This window comes from Urocampus carinirostris, chromosome 10 (genome assembly GCF_059441175.1).
Source record: "Urocampus carinirostris isolate Australia breed hairy pipefish chromosome 10, RoL_Ucar_1.0, whole genome shotgun sequence".
NCBI lineage: Eukaryota > Metazoa > Chordata > Actinopteri > Syngnathiformes > Syngnathidae > Urocampus > Urocampus carinirostris.
The window spans coordinates 24,646,118-24,668,915 of record NC_142358.1 but is presented as its reverse complement, the minus strand read 5'-3'; the positions used below and the strand labels follow the sequence as shown (position 1 = coordinate 24,668,915).

The 22,798-nt window shown below is 38.9% G+C and overlaps 1 protein-coding gene across 2 annotated transcripts in view; it reads left to right on the top strand.

The window, feature by feature from the left end:
* The first annotated feature begins 576 nt into the window (after positions 1-576).
* Positions 577-22,798, top strand: part of pik3cb (phosphatidylinositol-4,5-bisphosphate 3-kinase, catalytic subunit beta) — a 97,419-nt gene continuing 75,197 nt past the window's right edge. The window contains exon 1 of one of the 2 annotated variants that reach the window (XM_088346446.1): positions 577-660. The gene's annotated coding sequence lies outside the window, so the exon portion shown is untranslated. The other variant, XM_088346447.1, reaches the window with a different exon arrangement.

Below are 22,798 nucleotides of genomic sequence, written 5' to 3'. Positions count from 1 at the left end.
CTACAGAGTATTGCGTAATGTTATGTTATCTTATACTAGTAGCCTGAGTTATTTTAATAAAAAATAGTCGATTAAATTGTCTTTATAGCCATTGATATCCACGTTGTGAAACATTGTAGCAGGGAGATTTGTCATGCGATCTAGGGTAAACATGTGATTAAGACTTTAAAGAGAAGATAAAAGACTATCAGGATAAAACCAGAAAAAAACAATAATTACAAAGTAGTGCTTAGAAACTGGCCTTATAATACAGTGCAATGTTTGTGAATAAAAGGAATACTGAATAATAACAATAGTGGAATAAAAAAAAAGTGCAATGACATTTAACAGCAACGAAACCCCCCAAATATGTCACAAAATATTTTCAGTTTATTTCATTTTACTCCAAAACAACTTCATAATATTATTAGATATTAAAAATATTTAGAATAGAATAGAGAATCCATGATATGTTTTTGGTTTTTGTTTGTGTACTGTGCTTCTTTCTCCGTTTTCCTGCAGGTAGTTCGTGGAAAGAGGTTGTGGCTGTCTCCTGCTCTGACGACACACACTTGCCTCTAATCAGCTCATCAACAGACTATGTAAGCTTGCTTGCAAATACTAGCCACGAAATTCCGTCCTGACAATATTTGGAATCTCTATCTTGGACCACAGCCCTCAGTAAGAATTTCCTTCTTTCAGTTTTATTTTTATTTGTTGCTTCTCATTTCTGAAGATCTGGTTCATGTCGTGCTGGTCTCCTGATCCAGGTCAGCCCGCCCCCTGCTACTTGCCACCAAACTTGTATCAAACTCTGTAAAAGAAATTTCGTCTCAGGTCTCTGTATTGGGAGTACAAACGTTTGGAGAATGTAACAACCCAAAAACCCTTTTCGTCTTTAGAAAACTATAACCCGTGAGTAATCCAGGGATAGAATAGAATATAATGACCTTTATTGTCATTGTGCTTGGACAAACGCATAAAACCAACAGTAATACCTATATTTGTGAACAGGAGAGAAAAAAAAACTGAACAACTTAAACAAAGGAAGAAATGTACATATATAAATGATCATCTCACAAAGAAAAACATGAAAGACAAGCTTGTTAACTCCGTAAGCAAAAGAAGATTCAGCCTACGTGGACCTCCTTTTTAAGGTGTACAATGTATTTCAAACCCCTGAGCTGGCTAGTTATCATGAGACCTTTACGAGCTCAATGCTCTTAGCTGAGAATAATGATATATATATATATATATATATATATATATATATCTCAGGACCAGAACAGAAACAGGACCCAATTGCGTAGCGTTTACCTCCTTCCTTCAATAAACCAAGTGTTATTGAAGGAAAGAGGAAGGGCTGCGGCCACGGTCTGGTGATCACTGGACGCGGGATGCAAGTCGCTCTCAAACTCGGATTGTGATTCGAACACAGAAGTGGATCTTTCGTTGCGAGCGATGGCGGTGTCAGGGACGGAAAAACTGGTCGGTAGCCGGGACTGGGAGAGCAAGGCATGGTCGGGTCGGAAACGAATTGTAAGCCAGGACGGGAGAGCAGACGTGTTCGGTAGCAAAGCAGGTCGTAGCCGGAGACAGATGGGAGCAAAAACGGGACAGGTGGGAGTCAGGGTCGAAAAAGACTTGCCTAGTATACACTGAGGTTCGCAGACGGACTGACAACAGGGGACAGACAGGATTGGGTTCAAATAGTGACAGGGAGCCAATCAGAACCCGCGGCGGTTAGCGCCAAATGAACGGGCAATGCTGAGTCACATCAGTAATCATGACGGAGGATGAGTTTGCTTGACTCATTTACAACTGTTCGAATATTATTCCAAGACATTTGAATTTTGGCAACTCATATCTATTGTATATAATGTAGTAAAGCCTAACATTTTTCTGGTAAAGAAATTCATCGAGGTGGTTATATTGGTCTATTTGATTTTGATGTTTGAAACCATCTCCTACTTGGACATAACTTGTTATCTTGCTCAATCCTCTGCCCCATGCTGGTAGCTGCCTCTGGTAATACCAAACATGCCCTGCAAAGGCTCATAATTGCCAAGTGCTATTAGATGGCCAAACAGGATTATTTCTTCAAAAGAAACATTAGCTGCCTTGAGGAAGGAGTGTGAGGGATTGGGGGTACCTACCACCCAACCATCTCACCTAATCTGGTAGGGGACCCCTACAGTCACACTCCTCCACCTGGCTCCCATTACTCCTCCTCAAAACCCTAATCCCTCTGTTTGTTTTCCCGGATAGAAAGCAAGAAGAATGGGTAAGATAATAAGTAGGAGAGGAAAGGAAAGACGAGATTTTGGGGGGTCAATGGCGTTATTATTAACCGTTGCCGTTGCTCGACATCAGAAACACGTTACGAAGTAATGTTTTTCGGTAACAAGTTCTGGAACTCGTTATTAATAAAAATCTGTAACTCGAACTTTTTTACAATATGGTCCGTTACGCCGATACAGTACTTTCTTGTTTTCAACGCTATTTAATTGACTCTTTTTCGCCCCTTGGTCAGGATGGATTCATGAACTCTTATGTCGCTAATATTAAACCGCTAATCACGTCATCAGAGTGGGGTTGGCATGTTTATATGGCATTACAAAGTAGAACTACATATAGTTATAGTGGCACTGTCTCAAGCACAGAGTACAAGAATTTCTCCCCACTGATATTATCCCTACCATATATACACGCATCTGAACTGTATTTACAACCATAAAATAATATGCCGAAATCAGGGGGTCCTCTTAAGTGTACAAGTTTGGTTGTTTCTCACCAGGATCCAATGTTAGGCAGTGTTTAGGGAGAGGGCACAGCTTTTACAGGAACAATGAACCAACGGGAAATCACTGGGGCTAATATAAGCACAGAATTAACCGTATTTGTAAAGTAATTTTTGCATTACACCATGCCTGGGAAAAAAAACACTACTCAGCAATGGAGGAAGAAATCTTTGAGTGGTTGGAAGCCTATAGACAAAATGCATATGGAGTGTGTTGGCTTCATTGGTAAGCTCTGATGATTACATAATAAATAAGAAGGCGTCACTGCTTCCACAGGATGTTGTACACATTTTCTTGTTCCCTCATGTGGCTATTTTAAGCAGTTTTAGGTGGTCGGCTCCAATGCGAGTACATACAGTCATTTGTAACGAGATATTTTTAGAGTAGTGCGTTACTTTTGTTTTTCTTTTGTTTTTTGTTTTTGGACAAATTTACAGGCTCAAGGCGTCGTTGCTGTCATGCATTTTCTTGACAAACCTTTACATATGACCTATGTTTTTTTATAGGTATTTACTATGTTTTGTGAATTGTTACCTATTGCTAAATCTATTGCACCCTGGTCATCCTGGTAGGGCGATTACCACTTGTGAGGCCCCTTCTCAAGGTTTCTTATATTCCTCAAGCTGAGATTTTTTTGTTTTTCCTTGCCCGCATGTTGGTTTGAGATCAGGGGATGGTGTAATTGTAACCTGTGCAGACCTTTGAGACATTTTGTGATTAAGGGCTATACAAAAAATGTGACTTGACTTTTCAGTGACCCGGGGAGGAACGGAATTTCATTTTTAATGAAGTAACTCTTAGCGGTAATTAATTACTTATTTTCAGCAATGCGCCATACACTGCATACAAACTACCAAGCCTTTGTTCTCTTTTCAGTGTTAAAGCCCAATAGGTTATGTTGCGTACTCAGCCGGATTTTGAAGCTGTGAGTGGCTTAACTGAGACATCTCTTTAATAAAAGAATTGTTTTTGTTTCTCTTGATTGGAAACACATTGATCCGGGTAGGACCCTGTTAGAACTGGGGTCCAGGGTCTGGGGCAGTCCACTGGTCTCGTTCTCTGGGGTCTCTCCATTCCTCCTCTCTCTCAGAAGTCTCGTCTGCTCGTGGGGCGGCGAGAGGCGGCAAGGTCACTCCAGAGAGATGTCCCGCAATGAGATGACCCCGCTCTGCCTCGATCAGGGGGGTAACCTTAGTACCCTCAACTCTCTCCCGTAGGGATATAATGCATACGTCCACACGAGTAGCCACACAGGGTGGTGGAATTGACACATAGGTGGAACAACTCCATCGCTTTTTTGACTGAGAGAAAATGCAATCCGTTGTTGTTGGTGTTTTACAGCCAGTGTCGGGAGTAACGCAATGACTTTTCTTAGTACTGTAACACGTTATGAATAAAATGTTGTAACTATACAGTTATTACAACTGCATGCCTTACTCGGATACTTTTTTAAAGTACATCAATGTCTTCTGTACTTTGAACCGCTACACTCATAAAGTAATATCTCACAACACAACATTAGGTGAACACAGGATGTGAACAATTCATTCAAAAATGTCAGTAATCTTCACGTGCATTTACTCCAACTAAATATAGAATTGGATCATCAACCAGATGATGTGACGATTCAATAATAAAATTAATACAGCTGGAAAACTCATACAATAATAATTCAGCAACACATTTCAATAATCTAACAAAATACATTAAAATAGAGTGCAAACATCGAATACCAAATACAACACTATCATACAAGAAGTAATGTACAGTAAAAAGAAAGATTCTTAGTGTTTGATACAAAAATGTCTCAAGATCATGACAGGGGCCGTAGAAAAACCCGCGGGCCTAGACTTTGATACATGTGTCTTATAGGAAGAAACAGTGATTAATCACCAGGGAAGCCATTATGCAGGTCGGACTCACCTGCCGATGTGGCTTTAAGCTTTGTTGTCCTGACAACTCCCTGTGTTTGCGATCCCCACGTCTGATAGAGATAGAATGATCTTGTTCATGCTGTTCGCGTCATCTAGCACATGCATTAGAAAGCCAGTGACCAAGACATGAACAAAGACAAGTGAGGACAACAGAGAAGGAAATGGAAGTGCTAGATGCGTAAGAAAAATCCACCACACCTCTGTGCAGCATGAACAGCGCATGGACTACATATTAGATCACAACGTTAATAGGCAGCAGCAGCGCTTTGGCATGAGCTCATGTGTTTAGACAGACCTGTTGAAGTTTCTAACCAGTGCTGAAGCTTTATCTGATCCAGATATAAGGTCTCACACCAAGAATGAGAGGGAAATACACATAGATGCAGCCACCATGGACAAAAAGTAGTCAGAGAGTGGAGGCGTGATTGGAAGAAGAATATGCGTGGTGGGTTAGTTATTTTCAGTTTGACGGAGATGGACGACCCTTGATATCCATGTGGGTTTATATTACCAGTTTTGCACATAAGCAAGGGTTGGCATCCCAAAACGTTGAAAGACCCATATTGGGCCGAAAAAAAATTAGTTTGGAGCCTAAAACAATTATTAGTGTTTCATACACCTAATAAGGATGGCAACACATACTGTATATATGTATATATGTCTCATCTCATCTCATCTCATTAGCCGTACCGCTTATCCTCGTTAGGGTCGCGGGGGGGCTGGAGCCCATCCCAGCCATCTCCGGGCAGTGGGCAGGGGACACCCTCAACTGGTTGCCAGCCAATCGCAGGGCGCACAGGGACAGACAACTCATACGCTCATTCACACCTAAGGACAATTTGGACCGGCCAATTCACCTGAAAATGCATGTCTTTGGAATGTGGGAGGAAACCGGAGTGCTCGGAGGAAACCCACGCAAGCACGGGGAAAACATACAAACTCCGGATTTGAACCCACGACAGGTTCCCATGACATGAACTGTGCCGCCGTGCTGCCATGTATATATGTATATATGTATTTATGTACATATATACACATATATATGTGTGTGTGTGTGTGTGTGTGTGTGTGTGTGTGTGTTTGAGTACGTATGTGGGGATATATACGTGTGTGTTTTTATTTGCATGTGTATGTATATCTCGGATTTTTTTTTTTATATATTTGGATTTTATGTCCAGTGTAATATCAAGTCTACTTTTCATAATTATATTCATCATAAAATTTTACCTTTTACCAAATGTGAACAAGAATTTGGAGGCCTTTGTTAACTCATCCAACGGATTGCCTTTGACTTGTATGCATGTGAATGGCCCCATCCCATTTGTGGACAGAAAACATCACTACCAGAACCAACTGCCGTCCACTTGCCGGAGCTTTGGTGCCCAGCGTGATGTTGCTTCCTGCAGGAAGAGGGAGAGCTGGGGAAAAGCAAAACAGGACATCTTCTGATCTGTCAGGGGAGTAGGTCCTCTCCTCCTCTCTGCCCTCAGGGGATAATGCAGCAGAGGAAGTCTTCTTGCTCACCCTCCTTTTTCCCCCGTTTTTGCCCTCACATTGCTCCGTTCTCCACGGGACGCGTTCTTTTTCCAAATAACGTCCTCTCTCCTACAAATGCCTGACGATCGCTATATGGAGTTGGATTTGTTCCTTTAGTAAGGAATGGAAAAATCTGAAACCCATTAACAAACTCACCAACAATACTTTTTTAATATCTCATCTCATCTCATCAGCTGCACCGCCAATCCTCAGTAGGGTCGCGGGGGTGCTGGAGCCTATCCCAGCAATCATCGGGCAGTGGGCAAGGGACACCCTGAACTGGTTGCCAGCCAATCGCAGGCTGTTTTAATATTTTCTCCTAAAATAAGGGTACTTTGTTTTTTAACATACCGTTTTGTTTAGGGTTTTTTCCTTATTTTCTTTATTTTTTCAAATTTAAAGGAGGGGTGCATTGTTTAAAGTGTCTTTAAAAAGTGGAAAGTAGAACATTTTCTTTTTTGAGTATGTGTGAACTATGCCCATTTGAGTTCGAAGCACCTTTATAATTTTTTATCCACCGCGACTTTCTGCTTTTATCTTAACTTTTAGCACCGTGGTTCCGGGACTCACAACACATTAGAAAGCAAGAAAGAGTGATGGAGGAGGAGTAGCGGAGAGTGTTTTCATGCTCATTCCCGTTTTTTTTGTTTTTTTTTGTTAGTTTAGCCTGAAAATGATAAAACAAGAAAAGGCCAAGTTCAAATATAGTCCAAACGCCAAGCCAAACCCGGCAAAAAATGCAAGAGAAGAGTTTATCAGTATTTTTTTTAGTACTATGGCTGCAATCATGACTTAAAGCTTGGAGATGGCGTAAGAGAGAAGCAAAATTTGAAATTGCGGACACCACCAAGAAAACATGTATTTGAAACTTGTATTTAATTTTACAACTGCTTTACCTGAAGGCAAGACTCAGTCTTTGTAAATACTTTAACAGCAGCAACAATCACAATAGATTTCTGTTAAAAGTTTGCCATTTCAGAGTAAAAACAAGGACATTGTTGTTGTTCTTTTAATATTCTAGCTTTTTTTAAAGTCAAACGGTTGGCATTTATGCATTTAACAGCCCAAATATTGAACATTATGGATTTTAATATCTCTAATTTTTCAAATCAATATTGTTTTTTATGACGTTTTTTTCAACCACTAGCAGGTTCTAACTAATACACAGTGTTGTTTAAAGGAGGGGGTTGTCTTCATTTAGAACAACAAATATAAAATACTATAACATTATGCTGAATAAGATAAAATATTAAGAAAAATCTATGAAAAATTAAACCCAGAATTGGCAGATCTTTCTTTTTGTGGGGTAAGAATTTACTTTTTGCAGTGCAGTGCTTGTATGATATTTTTGTAATTGCTCATTATCACACATCTTTAGGCTATGACAATCCAAATCCTAATGCAGGCTCTCCAACGTGTCCCCTAAGGACAGCCAAGATGCTCACGAACTGTTCTAGAAATAGCTCACCAGTGCTGAGTCTTTGTTACTTTCTGGTAAAAAAATGATGTCCTTGACTGATTCTATATAACCCTACTTCGAATTATTATCTTGGTAAAAACATGGCGAACAACATAGTAATAAAATGCTGGTCTACTTGTGACTCCAAGAGGCAAGAAAAAATCTGCAGGCTCGAGAGTGCTCTCGTGAGCGTTCTCCATCCGGGCCCCGGTGCTGTGGAATGCTCTGCCTTCAGAGATAAGATTTGCAACCTCAATGGAAGTTTTTAGATCTAGTTTTAAGACACACTTCAATAGCTTTTGATTGATACACACTACATACTTTTCCTTTTCTGTCCTTTCCGGCTGCCTGTTTGGTGGTTGAATAAAGGAGGAAGGACGTAGATGAGTCAGCAGACCAGCGCCTGGACCTGAAACATGTCAATGTCCGCATTGACCAGCCATCTGAGATAGGAAGATGTGTCGTTGCTGTCATTTACTTTTTGGACAGTTTTACAGGCTGGAGGCGTCATTGCTGTACTGCTCGTCGTTGCATAAACTTTTTGGAAAGTTATTTTATTGACGTTCACTATGTTTTGTGCATTACCCAATTCAACATCTATTGCAGCCTGGTCATCATAACGGGGGATGACCACTTTTGTTGCTCCTTCTCAAGCTTTTTCATTTTCTTCCATTTTGAGCTGTGGCTTAAATGTTAGTGGCCTCCCAGTTAATCATAATGATAATTTTCTGGAATGCCTTTAGTGGTGAGGTTTCTATTTGATCTGGCGCTCATCTCAAAGGCAATATTTAGGTTTTACAATTTCCAGTTTACATTGGTAGAACATTTTTCTGAGAAATATCACTGTTAATTAGTATTACAGGGGGGAATTATTTCTATATTTTTATTCTGTAGATATTTTACCAAATCAAAATTGTTAGGTCACTGTCATACTGTGTGCCCTTGTGTTTGACTTCCTGGTTTTCCTGTTTGTTATTGTGGTCATGACAGAGGCTGCAGAGCTGGAATTAAAGAAGTTCGCGTGCACACTAAGTAAATTTGATCCTACAGCGTGTAAGACTTTGCTGGCAGAGTGGACCGTGATTTGGTGGTGTGCATATGTGTGTGTGAGCATTTGTGGTTTTCAAAATGTCATGCCTATATTATTTTACTTAGTCTGCAGAGGTCGTTTGAAGTCTTAACACTGGCTGCCATTGTCTCCTGACATGTAAATCAAAGCAATCAAGACTCAAAAATCCCTTTTTGGGTTTTGCTTTTATGAGCAAATGACATAATATTTAATGTTGCAGACAAGGAGTTTGTACAACAGGAATGGACTACAACCCGCGGGCCACGTATGACCAAACGAGAATACAAGGGTACCTCTTCGTGCGAGCTCCATTCATTTCAAGACTGTGCTCGTAGCTCAAATTGCTTGTGTAACAACCGGATTTTTCAATATAACATAATTAAGAATTAATTGGCCCATTTCCAACCTCCTAAAAACATCAAAGTTAAGCCTAAATAGCTTTAAAACAGATTTTTTGATCACTAAAATCACATTCAAAAAGTAATAAACTTAACAAATGCAATAATAAATTAAATAAGATAATAGTAACGAAATAAAATGTGAGTTTATTATGAGCACTTACCAAGGAGGCAGTCGCTGTAACAGGTGTGTGCATGGTGCTGAGGAGTGACGGAAAGCGAGAGACTGTTGATGATACATGAAAACAAACTGTACACTTAAAATTAAAGTTACTGTACCTTTAAATGAACATACACCATACCTGTCAACTTTTACGTTTTGGCCGTATTTTTTATGCATTTTGATCATATCAAATTGTGTATGCCATGTAACAAATTCTGTACGGATTTATTTTTATTTTTTTTTTACAAAAAATGGTTTTTTATTTGAGTTATTTCATCTTGCCCATCTTGGCTCTAATATCGATCGTCTCAGTCAATGGTAGCAGACAACAATGTCATCCAAGATTGCTAATATTACTGCAGTATTCTACATAGGCTTTTCAATAAGCTGGCGTGTTGTGTTTGGGTTTATTGTCCCTTGATAAGGTGAAGTGCTATCATTAATAGGAAGAGAAATTGGCTGAAGTTCACAAGTGTGATACCCACACAAAAATACAGCACTTTTCTTGCTTGCATTAGTTTGCAAGTGCAAACTAGGACAAGTTGATGCTGGCAGTAATCAGTCCAGAGCCAGTTCTAGGTGGTAGCCTCTGGGAATGCTCATGACCTGGATTTTTTGCATATGCAGAGCAAGATTTTTGTTCCCAAAAAAACTTGCATATCAAAATTCTTGTGTTTAGGGGTGCTCGAAGAGAGAGGAACCACTAATCATGTTTCCCTTCTGTTGCAATACTTACATTTCCCTGAAAGATTGCCCACTCAAACCGCATTGTTCGAAGTACACCATCCGTTCCCAGCTGCACTTGGTGACTGCAACTACAGTGAGGCTTTTATGCATGGATCAGAACCATCAGAATGTCACTTTTTTGTTTAATTTTCAACCTGTGTTCATGCCCTTCATTTAAAATGAGCAGACCAAAGAAAAGAAAAAAGAAATTGACAGCTCCTTGTCAAGATGGGAGAGGTGATAGAACACGATGATCATGACATAATTAGCACCTGTGATGCACTAACCTCAAATAAGTTTCAAATTTATTTATTTATGCAAGCTTGGTCCACATCAGTGGGATATTACAAGCTGATCAATATGTTGTAGTTATTTGTTGAAAGAAGTCACAGTGTTGCACTTTTAGAAAGTACAAGCACATTAATGACTTTGTTGTCACTCCTGTCCCATTGTAAATCCCTCCCATTAAATATATATTCTTTATAAAGCATCTTAGATGCACATTAAAGTGTACTGCGCTCAAGACCAACAATAAAAGTAAACGGAAATATCAGGGTTACATTTTTCTTTATCTTCTAATCGTATTAATATTATATACAGTATTAGATCCAGACACTGTATCACCAGATATATAACATCAAATTAATCATCACGTTAGTGCTCAATGCGGCCCACCACCCAAAAACTATTCCCAGCCCTACTGTAGTATGATGATAAAGTAATTTATTAATTTTTCTTTTAGTTAAAAATTTCAGAGAGAAATGTAATAAATGAGTAAAAATCATAGGTAAAAACTCTGCCAATCAATAATGGACAGCTGGTGCTTTGAGAGGACCTGACTGGTCTCATGTTCTTCCCTTTCTATGTAATGACCAGATAACATCAGTTAGCATATTCTCTGATCTCTACCTACACTTTACAATATTAAACATTGGTAGGCATGTGGGTTGGATTGTGAAAAGCTTTAAGCCTCTCCAGGCTGAACAGATAAGACAATGGACTTGCAATGTACAAAAGCAAAACCCAGTGGGAAAAAAAACTGTGAGAAGGGTAATAAGTATTCAAGAATTAAAATAATATGAGTTTGTGATGCATGATAACAGTTTCATTTCGAACGCATAACCGATAAAATCCTGTTTCTGAAGACAGATACTATTAAGATCCCAAAAATAACCCATATGAAATTCATAAACTAAAAACAATTACTTTTTTCCAATTATTATACATATTTCAGTTTCAGTTTCAGTTTTAATGGTACCACATTCTTACAATGAGATTATCATGGTCCCATTTAAACCCAACTGATGCTTTGGGAGTCATTGGGTGACTCTATTATACATTTAGATCAAAGAACAGGCCAAAACATTTGTTCAACGAATGAAAGGATTGTAAACTGTACCTGTAAACATTCATCTATTATTTTTTATATCAATACCTTGGGGACTGTTTAGCCAATTAGAATGAGAATGCAATGAATGATGAAAATCTGTGAACTAGCGACATCATAAAACGTCAACCACGTTGTTGAAAGGGATTGTTGAATTTCTTAATTTTTGTTTATAAATACGATGAAATGAAATGATCTGTATTTATACAGCGCTTTTCAAGTCAATGACTTTCCAAAGCGCTTTACAGTGTGCTTCACATTTCCCAATAGCGGCCTTGTATTGCAGCCATGTAAGACGCTAACCTGCTTATTGGGGGTATTAGGGGTTCAGTGTCTTACCCAAGGACACTTCGACATGTAACACGGACAAGCTGGGATTCGAAGTGGGATCCCTTGATCCCAAGACGAGCGCTCTACCTCCTGAGCTACTGCCGCCACGATAACCATACATCACTGGTCAACGTGTCTTTTAAAATCGTGTTGTGAGAATTTATCAATCAAATAATAATTACTTTGTCAAGAATAACTCTAATGACTATGATAACGATATTGATGTGAGCAACAGGATACTGACATCAGAAAATGCACATGTACAGTATATAATAGAGGTGTGTTTGTGTTTTGAGCACTGATGTGTTGTTCCGTGATTAACAGAAAGTAAAATGAGTAAGTGTATGGCAATTAGCAACATCACATTTGCAAGTGTTGCATTTAAGGTCTTAGCTAATAAAAATCTACCACTTGCATATCAAGTGGCATAATCTTAGGTCCGCTGTAAAAACAATTTTAACCCATTGGAAAATATATATTCCATTAATAAGTTTAAAGTTTAGTAGACACTCAAAATAAGCGTAGAGGAAATGAATGGAATTTGAACATGCTAGAAGGACAGGGAGAGAAGCTTTCAGATAAGAAAGCCCAACCTGTTCTATTGGCCTTTCCCTGAGAACTTTTTTTCGTCACATCTCCTTGTTTAGCAGATCCGCAACGTGGTTGGTCAATAAAGAAAGTCAAAACAACAAACAACAGTGTGCAATGATAGTCAAAACAACGAACTGGCATACCATGAAATCTCCTTTGCAGTTGTCCAATATTGAAAACAGAATAAACGTATTATCTATTTTACTACTTTCTCTTAAAAAATATATTAAAATGAGCTAAATTGTATGGCAAATAGCTTATAATTTTAAGAAACATTTAATATTAATGTGGCGTAAGCTTGTTATATTTTCACACGCTGCTCACTGTATTCCAGTGGTGGGCCATGAGGGCCTGCATGGGCTTCTCTGCAGGCTTTTATCAAATCTGAATCATTTTAAATTAATTATGCTTTGTCTATTAATACTTATTAAATATTTCCAAAGTGTCTCTCAGCTTCCTTTAATTGCTTTTCCCCTTTGGTTGTGCTGCATCAGATATGTGCTTCTATATGTATGCATTTAGCCCATGGAATTTCAGCCATTAGTTGTTGCCAGACTCAGAAATCTGCCCTGAGGCCTGCAGAAGTAGATCTGCAGCCACTTGTAAGACCTAACAAGTGACAATGAAACTGTCTTAGCCAATCAGATTTGGAGTTGGCCACGTCAACGCCTTCGTGCAGGCATAATGAAACGTTACCAACGGGCAGGCGGTAATGCATCAAAGCAATCGGGCAAACAGTCGCTAAACAAGGAAATACACGGTTTTGTTGATTTAACCAAGCGAGCCTGTTGCAACAGGTGTTTTCACCACTTAAAGCGCAAAAATTACGAGAGTTATCCCTGGCTCGGCTTCCCCAGAAGATTTAGAAGCACAGTGAGCAAGTGCGCAGGGAAACGGTGGTCCACAACAAAAAGGTGAACAAATAGGGAAATCGTAAAAAGACTTATACTGTAGACTGTGTTGCTATTTGGGACAGGCAGGAACTTTTGTTTTGGGGAATGATCAAAGCGCTGAATCCTAAAACAAAAGAGAACTTAGGATGAGCTTCCTCCTATCAATGCGGAGAAACACAGATTTACGTTACCACAAGTCCACTAAAAAAAGTATTTAGTTGGACATCGGGCATAAAAACGGTGGATGATATGACAGATATGAGTAACAAAGCCCAGATGTCACTGGTGTCACGTTTGTCAATCAAGGGGCAATTCTTCACATTTAATATTGCTACCGGTGAGAAGCGAGACGATGACATTGAAGTTCTTATCATCCAACTTTTGGTGATAAATGTCTGGGTGAAGTAGTGGCACAGTGTTATGACAGTGCGGTTGTCATGTCTTCTGGATAAATGGGGTACAGGGTAAATTCAAGGCAAGCGCAACGTTGGCTTTTAAATTTATTTTTTTTTGCTTCACATATTCAATGGCATTTTATACTAAATCACAAGACAACAGGCGGCATGGCGGGTGAGTGGTTAGCACGTCTGCGGCACAACTCTGAGGTCCTGGGATCAGATCCAGCTACCAGCCTTCCTGTGCAGAGTTTGCATGTTTTCAAGGTACTCCAGTTTCCTCCAAAATTCCCAAAACATGCATGTCAGGTCGATAAGCTGGTCCAAATTGTCCCTAGATGTTAATGAGCAAGTGAGTTGTCTGTCTGAGTTGTGTGCCCCACAACTGGCTGGCAAACAGCATACTGCCCGAAGATAGCTAGGATGGGCTCCAGCACCCCCGCGACCCTACTGAGGATAAGCAGTACAGATAATGAATGGATGGCTCATAAGACAACAACACAGAAAACCTGAAAAAAAAACAAATCATTAAACTCACTAAAACAGACTGAAAGTTTAAAATTCACGGAACACCACTGCTGTATTCACATCTGAGTCATCTTTCAACCATTAGCTGTCATCCGTATGTTTGACTAAGGAGAAGTATGAGGAAGAGGCTTTGTGAGTATTGTGCATGTGCAAGAGAAAATGAAAGCATTTGAGTGGTTAACAAGCCCTTGTTTGAATGTTACCCTGTTTCTTGTCTGTCCTCAGCTTTGATCTGTCTTCAGAGTGTCAGCTGGCAGCCATGTTTGTTTGCCCAGCGAGGTAGTCTACCTGTGTAATTGCCTTTAACGAAGTGACTTGTTTTGATTTGGCCCTGAAATGTAATCCCGAGCCAGGATCAAGATGTGGAACGGGTGTGAGGTTACTTGGGGATTTCGAAGTGCGAGCGTGGCTGCGGTTGCAGCTTGTTAAATTACCCGGGTGAAAAGATCCTCATAAGAGGAAGTTTATTTGCGAGGAGAATATGTGGACTATTTTGATGCATTTTTAATCTCTGTAAAAAAGTGAGTTAGAAAAAATAAAATACATTGACATCAAAGCAGGTGCCAATAGGCAGTTTTTCGTCATTGCTTGCTGCGGGGCAAAACTTGCACGCCAGCATAAACGACAGACAGGACTGCGATTATCATAACAATCGTTAGGTAACACATTTCTTCGAATTGATAAACGAAACATTTCCTTTTCTTCCTTTTGACTCACGGTGTGATTTTCAAAGAAAGAATAACCAGAACTTGTAGATTCCTTAGATGATTAAAAATGTTGGTTATCCAGAAGACGAGATACCCATATCAGGATTCAGACAAGGATATGATTCATTTTGGAACTTCACATCAAGGTTGTGGTAGAAATTAAATTATTCTTTCGTGCTTGACTGTGGACTGCTGAAATTTGAAAACACATGTGTGCTCATAGCACAATACCCATGGATTCGGGACTCCCTGAATTGGAAAACATAAATATTGTGTTTTCTTTGCTTAACTAATTAACCTTCTTTCTTTTCATTCGATGTGAGTTTGGTCAAATTAATCTACGTACACGGACGGTTCTTGTTAGAATATATATATATATATATTATACCCCGCGACCCTACTGAGGATAAGCGGTGCAGCTAATGAGATGAGATGATATATATTGTCAGGAACAGAACAGGAAGAGGACCCAAATGCATAACGTTTACTCACAAGTTTATTGAGTTATAAAGGAAAAACCAACGCCAGCGATCCGGTGCTCGCTGGACGAGAGAAGCAAGCCGCAGGGAATATGAAATGAAGTCCCTCAAAAAAGAAAGTAGACGAATATCTAAACATTTACACTTTGAATTAGCAGGAGCAGGAGATTGTAGCGTGGTCAAACAGACAAAAACGTGTCGAAAGCCGGAGCGGGGGATCAGAGCGTGGTCGGTGGTCAAAAACGGGTCGTTAGCTGGGACAGGAGATCAGAACGTGGTCGGTGGTCAAAAACGGGTCGTACCCGGAGTCAAACGGGTAATCAGGAACAGACGAGTGGTGTACGAATGAAAAAAGCTGGACTGACAGAAGTCAAAGGCAACGTGACTGGCTGGCAACCAGTTCAGGGTGTCCCCTGCCCACTGCCCGGAGATGGCTGAGATGGGCTCCAGCACCCCTGCGACCCTACTGAGGATAAGCGGTACAGATAATGGATGGATGGATGGATAGATGTATTATAACTAAATAGAAAGATATCCACAGTAAGTAGAGTACACATATGCATTTATTCTGCTCCTTCGAATCATTTAAGCATTGGCAACAGTTCAGGAAAACCTAAATACAATCTTGTTGGCAGGAGGTTTAAGCACCTAAGCCTTTTTTAAGCTGAAAAAGAAAACAATGGAGCTCTTCTCTTTTCACTCTTTTCACCAACATCTTATCTGTTCCATCAGTCCACCTTCATAAATGATAAATGCTCTTGTTCTTGCTCTGGTGCATGTGCGAGAAAGTGAAAATGTCATGCTGGCATACACCATTATTGGGGGATTTTGCTGGTGTTATCACCAGTTATACATATATATATATATATATATATATATATATATATATATATATATATATATATAAACGCGAGGGAAAATAGGAAATTAATATATTCATTATTTTCTTTATTCTTTTTTTTTCTTGCCTCTCGTTTTATGTTTATTGTGCGGTAGTGTAATTTTAACATGTATTTGTTTTATGTTCTTCTGCTCTTTTTTTTAAATGGATTTAAAAAATATCATACTGCACTTTTGCAGGGTTTGGAACGGATTAGCGTATTTACATTCAGAATGCGTCCCTACTTACGAGGTTTTCAGGTTACGAAGCTACTGCCAGAGCACATTACATTCTTAAGTAGAGGTACCACCCTATATGAAAAACTTTTTTTAAAGGGGATATTTTTGAAGGTGTGTCTTATAATCAGTTGCGCCTTATAGTCTTGTCATTTGTGCAAATAAGGTGAAACCATAATTGGATCGAATTTGAAAGTTATAACGTACATATCTTTAATCTTATGACACACTGTCAACATTATTACAGTAATAGTTCAAATGGGAAGACAATATGGTTAGCGCGCAGCCCCGCGGTGCAGAGGTTCATTGTTCAAGTCCAGCTACCACAACATCCCCATGTGAAGTTTGCATGTTCTCCCCGTGCCTGCGTACGTTTCCTCCGGGCACTCCGGTTTCCTCCCGTATTCCAAAAACTTGGATTTTATTTATTGGCCGGTCCAAATTGTCCCTAGGTGTGAATGAACGAGCGAGTTGTCTTTGCCTGTGTGCCTGCAACTGCCTGGCAACCAGTTCAGGGTGTCCCCTGCCCACTGCCCGAGGATGGCTGAGATGGGCTCCAGCACCCGCGCGACCCTACTGAGGATAAGGGGTGCAGATAATGGATGGATGGACAGATTGATCCACCCACCCTTAACAATCTAATAACATGGCTTTATTATTTACCTGTGAGATGTATTTCATTGGCTGCCATTTCTATCATCAAAGTTACATTTTACTGTTCGAACATGCGAGTTGTTATTTTATATACAGGTTTTCTGCTCCCTAAACAGACAATCACAGTTAATCTGGAAATAACTTGACACAATCACATAAATGCAAAAAGTATTAAAGATTGAGAGGACATACTGGACCAAAAGATACATGCCTGGCCTTAAGACTTTTTAACTTTTGTTCTGCAGACATCCTCGTCCCTTCCCTTGACTTAATCCATGTTGGGGGATGCAGGAGGAAATCTGGTGTTCACTGTTTATTTGCTCACTCGTCTTTTCTGAGAGAGCGCACCGTCATGTTGAAAAAATAGCATGAGGGCTGAGGGTCCATCGGCCTTTTTATCCCTCCCTCATCCTGACGTTCATCCGTGCCGAATTTTTCATTTACAAACAGATTCCATTTACAGGGGACAATACAAACATTAGGGCCGCAACGATTACAGGAACAGCCATCAATGAATTTAATTATCGACTATTGTAACTAGATACATTTTTCCAAAAGAAAGAAGCATCTCTACATGAATGTAATTTCTGCTGAGAGTAGCAAAAGCGCAATAGCCAATAGCGCCTTTGGAGCTGTAACATAAACGTATAGAAATGGCGCCGTCAACACCAACCGGGTGGGTGGGGGAATCTCTCAACCACTAGGGTCTTATGAGAACCATTTCTTGTTGTATGTCTTGGGCAAGAACAGCCTGGTGGTGCCCATCACAATCCAGGCCAACTAATGTTTCCACCTGGCCTTGAACAAGGGACCCACCAAAACTTTGTGAGCATTTTAGCCTGCATCACGGTTCTTGGATTCATTAACCGCCTGGTAGAGGCACCCCTTCCTGTGGTGCATCTTGGGAAAGTAAAGCCTGGCGGCGCCCAATCCTCTCAGTCCGGATTTCTCCCCCACACGAAACAGATAGTACTTGTTTCCCTAGTTACCAGAAGCAAGGGAAACCCCCTGAACTGACTCAGATACAGAACCATCAATATCTGGTCAACGTCGTTTTTCAGCATAAGGTGTTATCCCGCTCTTGAGGGATGAGCCGGACCTTGGTATTGACGGGCAGCGGCATGTAACTAATACTAGATCCTAAATCGCTGGGGGGAAATTTGGAGTATCACATCGAACAATTCGCACTGCAATAATTGTGGCTTTCATATTTTTGTTGGAAAACAAACTTGGTGGCGATGACATTACATCCTTTTGCTTTTGTGACAAATTAAAAGCTCTTTGTTACAACCAATAAAAAGAATACTTCCAAAGTTGGGAAGAAGACCTCGGGGTAAGATGGCGATAGATCAAAGAGCATAACGGACTTTTGAACGAGACGGCGACAGACTTGCCTCGGTAAATTTTAAGTAACATTTAAACAGGGTTTTAAAAACTCATATATTTAACTATAAAAGAGAGCTAGAGCATTATTCCAGACTGTGCCTGACTAACAGTCCAAAGAACAAAAGTCAGTTGTTAAAAACGTTTGATTTCCAACTGTTGAGATTTGTTAAGTACTTTTGTTACATACTTTGCGGTTGACGGTTGTAGTTCACAAAATTGACATCATGTATGTTTTATTTAGAGTTCTACTGCTGCTACTGTGCCTCTCCTTGGTTTACACAGGGATAAAAAGAATGTTTACTTGTTGATGTTCATTAATTCCTTAATTTCCAGTCACTAATGGATTTACTGTATGTCTCTACTGAACGAGCAAAATGCATTTTAATGTATTTTTTGCACGAATCTGGAGTATGTTAAATAAAGCATGCACTTGTTTTTCTAGTGTTTATTATCATATGCCAAATAAATAAATCAACTTGCTAAATTTAAGGAAAAAAAATTAATAATCTGATTATTTAACTGTCACTAATTATTTCAATAGTCAATGACTAGTCGACGATTGAAACAGTCATAAGTTGCAGCCCCAATGAACATATGAGGACACCACGTAGTTTAAACATAATATCTGAATTGAATAGTCCACTGATCCATTTGAGGCCTGTCTCACTCCTCATTTTCAAGCTAGTGGTCCTTACTTTGGAGAATCCTCTCCACCCCGGGTGGTAGTTCTCGGGTCCCGACCTGACCCGGCGGATCCGTCCGCCACATTCCACCCGCACGCGCTATGATAAACATCCTAGTCCCAGATCTGCAAGGCCAGGAAGTGCAAGAGGACAGGAATTCCACTCTTTCAAATTACATTACGCCCGTTGCAATGACGGCCCTATAGGGCCAAAACACGATTGGGACTTTTCTCGGGTAAATGATAGCAGAGGATTTATAGGCTCTTTTATGTTGTAATCAAAACCAGCCACAATATATTTTGTTCCAAAATGTCTTTTGAATGCAAATTTTGTGTTCACTGTAGATCATATATATATATATATATATATATATATATATATATATATATATATTATGTTTGTAGGTATTTTGAGGAGAATGGGAAAACATTGCCTTCTGTTACTCTTTTAAATGAATAAGCTCCTAAAATAATCTCCTTGGACCATAGACCAGGGCTCATTGTTAACTTGCTTTCCCTGTATGTAATTTCTCCATGTGGTTAATTTTATTGTAATCTAGTAAATGATATAAAATTGCTAATACATTTTTCTTTGAAGTAATTTTAACCTAGTTGTTCTAGAATGCTGAACATAGGCTACTGGTGGTGCCAGAATAATACCAGCTTCTTTTATTTAATGTTCATGTATTGGGGATTTTTACATCAAGTAAATTTGTCTTTTGTGCCTGTTGAAAATTAAACATTACAGACAGCGTCATAATAAAATATGTATTTATTTATCGGATCATATGAGAACATGCGGTATTTTTAGTAGTTATCTTTTCAATTGGTACAATTAGCCGCACTATCTAAACGTATTTATGAATCCCGATGTATGTGCATGTGTGTGTGTTTGTATGTTGCTCATAGGCTCCGAAAACGGCTGAAATTATTTTCGTGAAAATTTACACGGTTGTACTTTAGGCTTCTGGGAGTGTTTTTTGTGAGTTTTGGTGTCAAGGAACCCCTAATAAGTACTGATAGAATTGATAAACATTCATATACAAGCAGCTTTAGAGCTGCATGCCGTCATACAGCTCTTTGGCACTCTACAGTGGCACTTTTTTAACAAACCACAGCCCCAACAACCTCACCCAAGTAAAATTCCTGGCAACTCCAACCCCAGCAATGCCAGGCCAATATGCTTGTAGACTATCTGCATCGTTTTAAAATGTTTCAACATATAATCAGTCTGGCTCTCGACTTGTAGCCTAACATTTTATGTGGACCTTCCATCTGCTTGACTTTATCACCCCTGAATTAGATGCATCGATCTTGTCCCCATATTTGTGGGACACTTGCAGGCCAGGAAGCAAGTCTGCAGTGGGCCATGAGTCTGCGGCATAATTTGACGTTGAGAGACGGTTGGCTCTCCTTGCAGTTCAGCTGCTCGACGAAGCTGAAGAGTGCAGCCTGTCTGCAGGGTGATGACACACATGCCAATGCTGCTCCACCTGCACACAATCCCACAGGACGGAAATACACAACACCACAGGCCAGTGGGACCCTCGTGGGTGGCCAAGCAGGAAAATGTGCACTTTTGCATGCACCGGGAGCTTAATTAAGACGTGTTCATGTCACTCTCAAGCATGACCAGTTGAGTGATGAATGCAAATGGACATTCTTCTTAATAAATGTCTATTATACCCACAATTTTGCATGAAATCGTTTTTTCCTCCTCATTGTCTTCAAAATGCAATTGATCTATACCAATAATTTAAAAAATGCAGGTAAATACATCATAAATTTACCCGAGTTAAATATGCATTCTTAAATTGTTTAACTCCTCTTGTGTTCTTCCAGCAATGAACAGGAAAACAGGAACAAAAAAAAAATCCAGTTTTGGTAAAAAAAATTGAGTTCACATTTGTTTTTCACTGTCACTCTCATGTATTATTTTAGAGTTACAACGGTAGGGAAAAAAAATAATTAAATTAATTAAAATGAATTTCCAAGGACAAAGGTCTTTAAAGTGTACAAAATATCTAACACTTGGAAGTGAAGAAAATATTTGACTCCTGTAAGCTAACAAGTTTTCGTGCACTTTATTGTAAAATATTAACTCTTATTAGAGTGAAATACACTCTCACATTTTAACTTTCCATTCTAACTGTGTTAAGTTTACATTCTATACTCTGTCGAAAGGAATATACATTAACTGGGGTAGTGTTAAAATTTACCCTATGGGTACTATGTGCTTGTTTTTGCTTTGTTTTGTTTTTTTACTTTTCACATCCATTAATTATATTTGCACAATGCTGTAAACATGTACGTGAACCACCACTTGAACAACAAAAAATACAAAAAAATGGTTAATTGTAATATTCAGTAATTTAAAGTGTAAATGTTTAGATATTCGTCTACTTTCTTTTTTGAGGGACTTAATTTCATATTCCCTGCTCTTTGATCTGTTATTATTATTATGTATTTTCTTGTTATTATTCGTATAGTGGTAGTAGCAGTAGTAGTATTGACATTATTATTATTATTATATGTATTATTATTATTAATATGCCTGTGCAACGACTATATTTTTATATTTATACTGCTCTTTATTTTTTTTATCTAATATTACTCCTTTCTATAATATTAGCCTTCACTTACATTTTTAAACAGTGGTATTCTATTTTGCAAATGCTCTTGCACCATCAGGATGGCGGTTTTTAATTTCGTTTTCGATTTCACATGTTACAATAACAGTAAATTCCATTCTATTGTATTTGAAATTACGAAATACTTAACTAAATAATTTTTGAAATTATCTTAATTGTCATTGACATACAATTCTAATGAAATTATCTTTGAAACCCCCGGTGTGCAGTGTTTGTAAAACATTTTAAAACAGGGATACAAAAAATAAAATAAAATATTCGAAAAGCAAAATTATATGTGCATATAATCTGCGTGTATGTGTACGTCAAGGTGCGGCTTATTGTCAAAAGTGCGCTGTGATGTCGGTCAGTGCCTATAAATTATAAGCAGACAAATACAGCTCAATTTTTTTGTCTTGTAGGTATTATTGTTGTTGATAGATGTTGTGTCTCTATTCACACCAACCAACACTTTTATTTCAAATACTTTGGCGTGCTAAAAAAGTTTTTTGTTGGCAGCCAAAGCTAAAAACAATATTTCTCTTGTAAGTAAAAATTAAAACTACGCTCATAAGTGCTGAGCATACTATAAGTGTGCCAGTGTCTGTTGTCTTTATATGTGAAACTGAACGCTGCTAAACTGGTTCCTGCTGCTCTGCAATAATAAGATAATGATCTTACTTTTTTGTATTAAAATAAGAAATATGATTGTACTGCATTAAGACAGTGTGTCATATATATCACAGAAAATATAAAAATAAAAGTATTACTGATTTTACTGATGCTACTAATAATACTAACCCTAACCCTAATATTTATAATAGCAGTCACAATAATACTAATAATGAATACCCGTCAACTTATACGTTTTGGCGTACTTTAACCGTTTTTAAGGTTATTTTAAATTGTGTCCGCTGTATAACTTTTTTGTTCGGCAAATATAATAAGCGTGTAT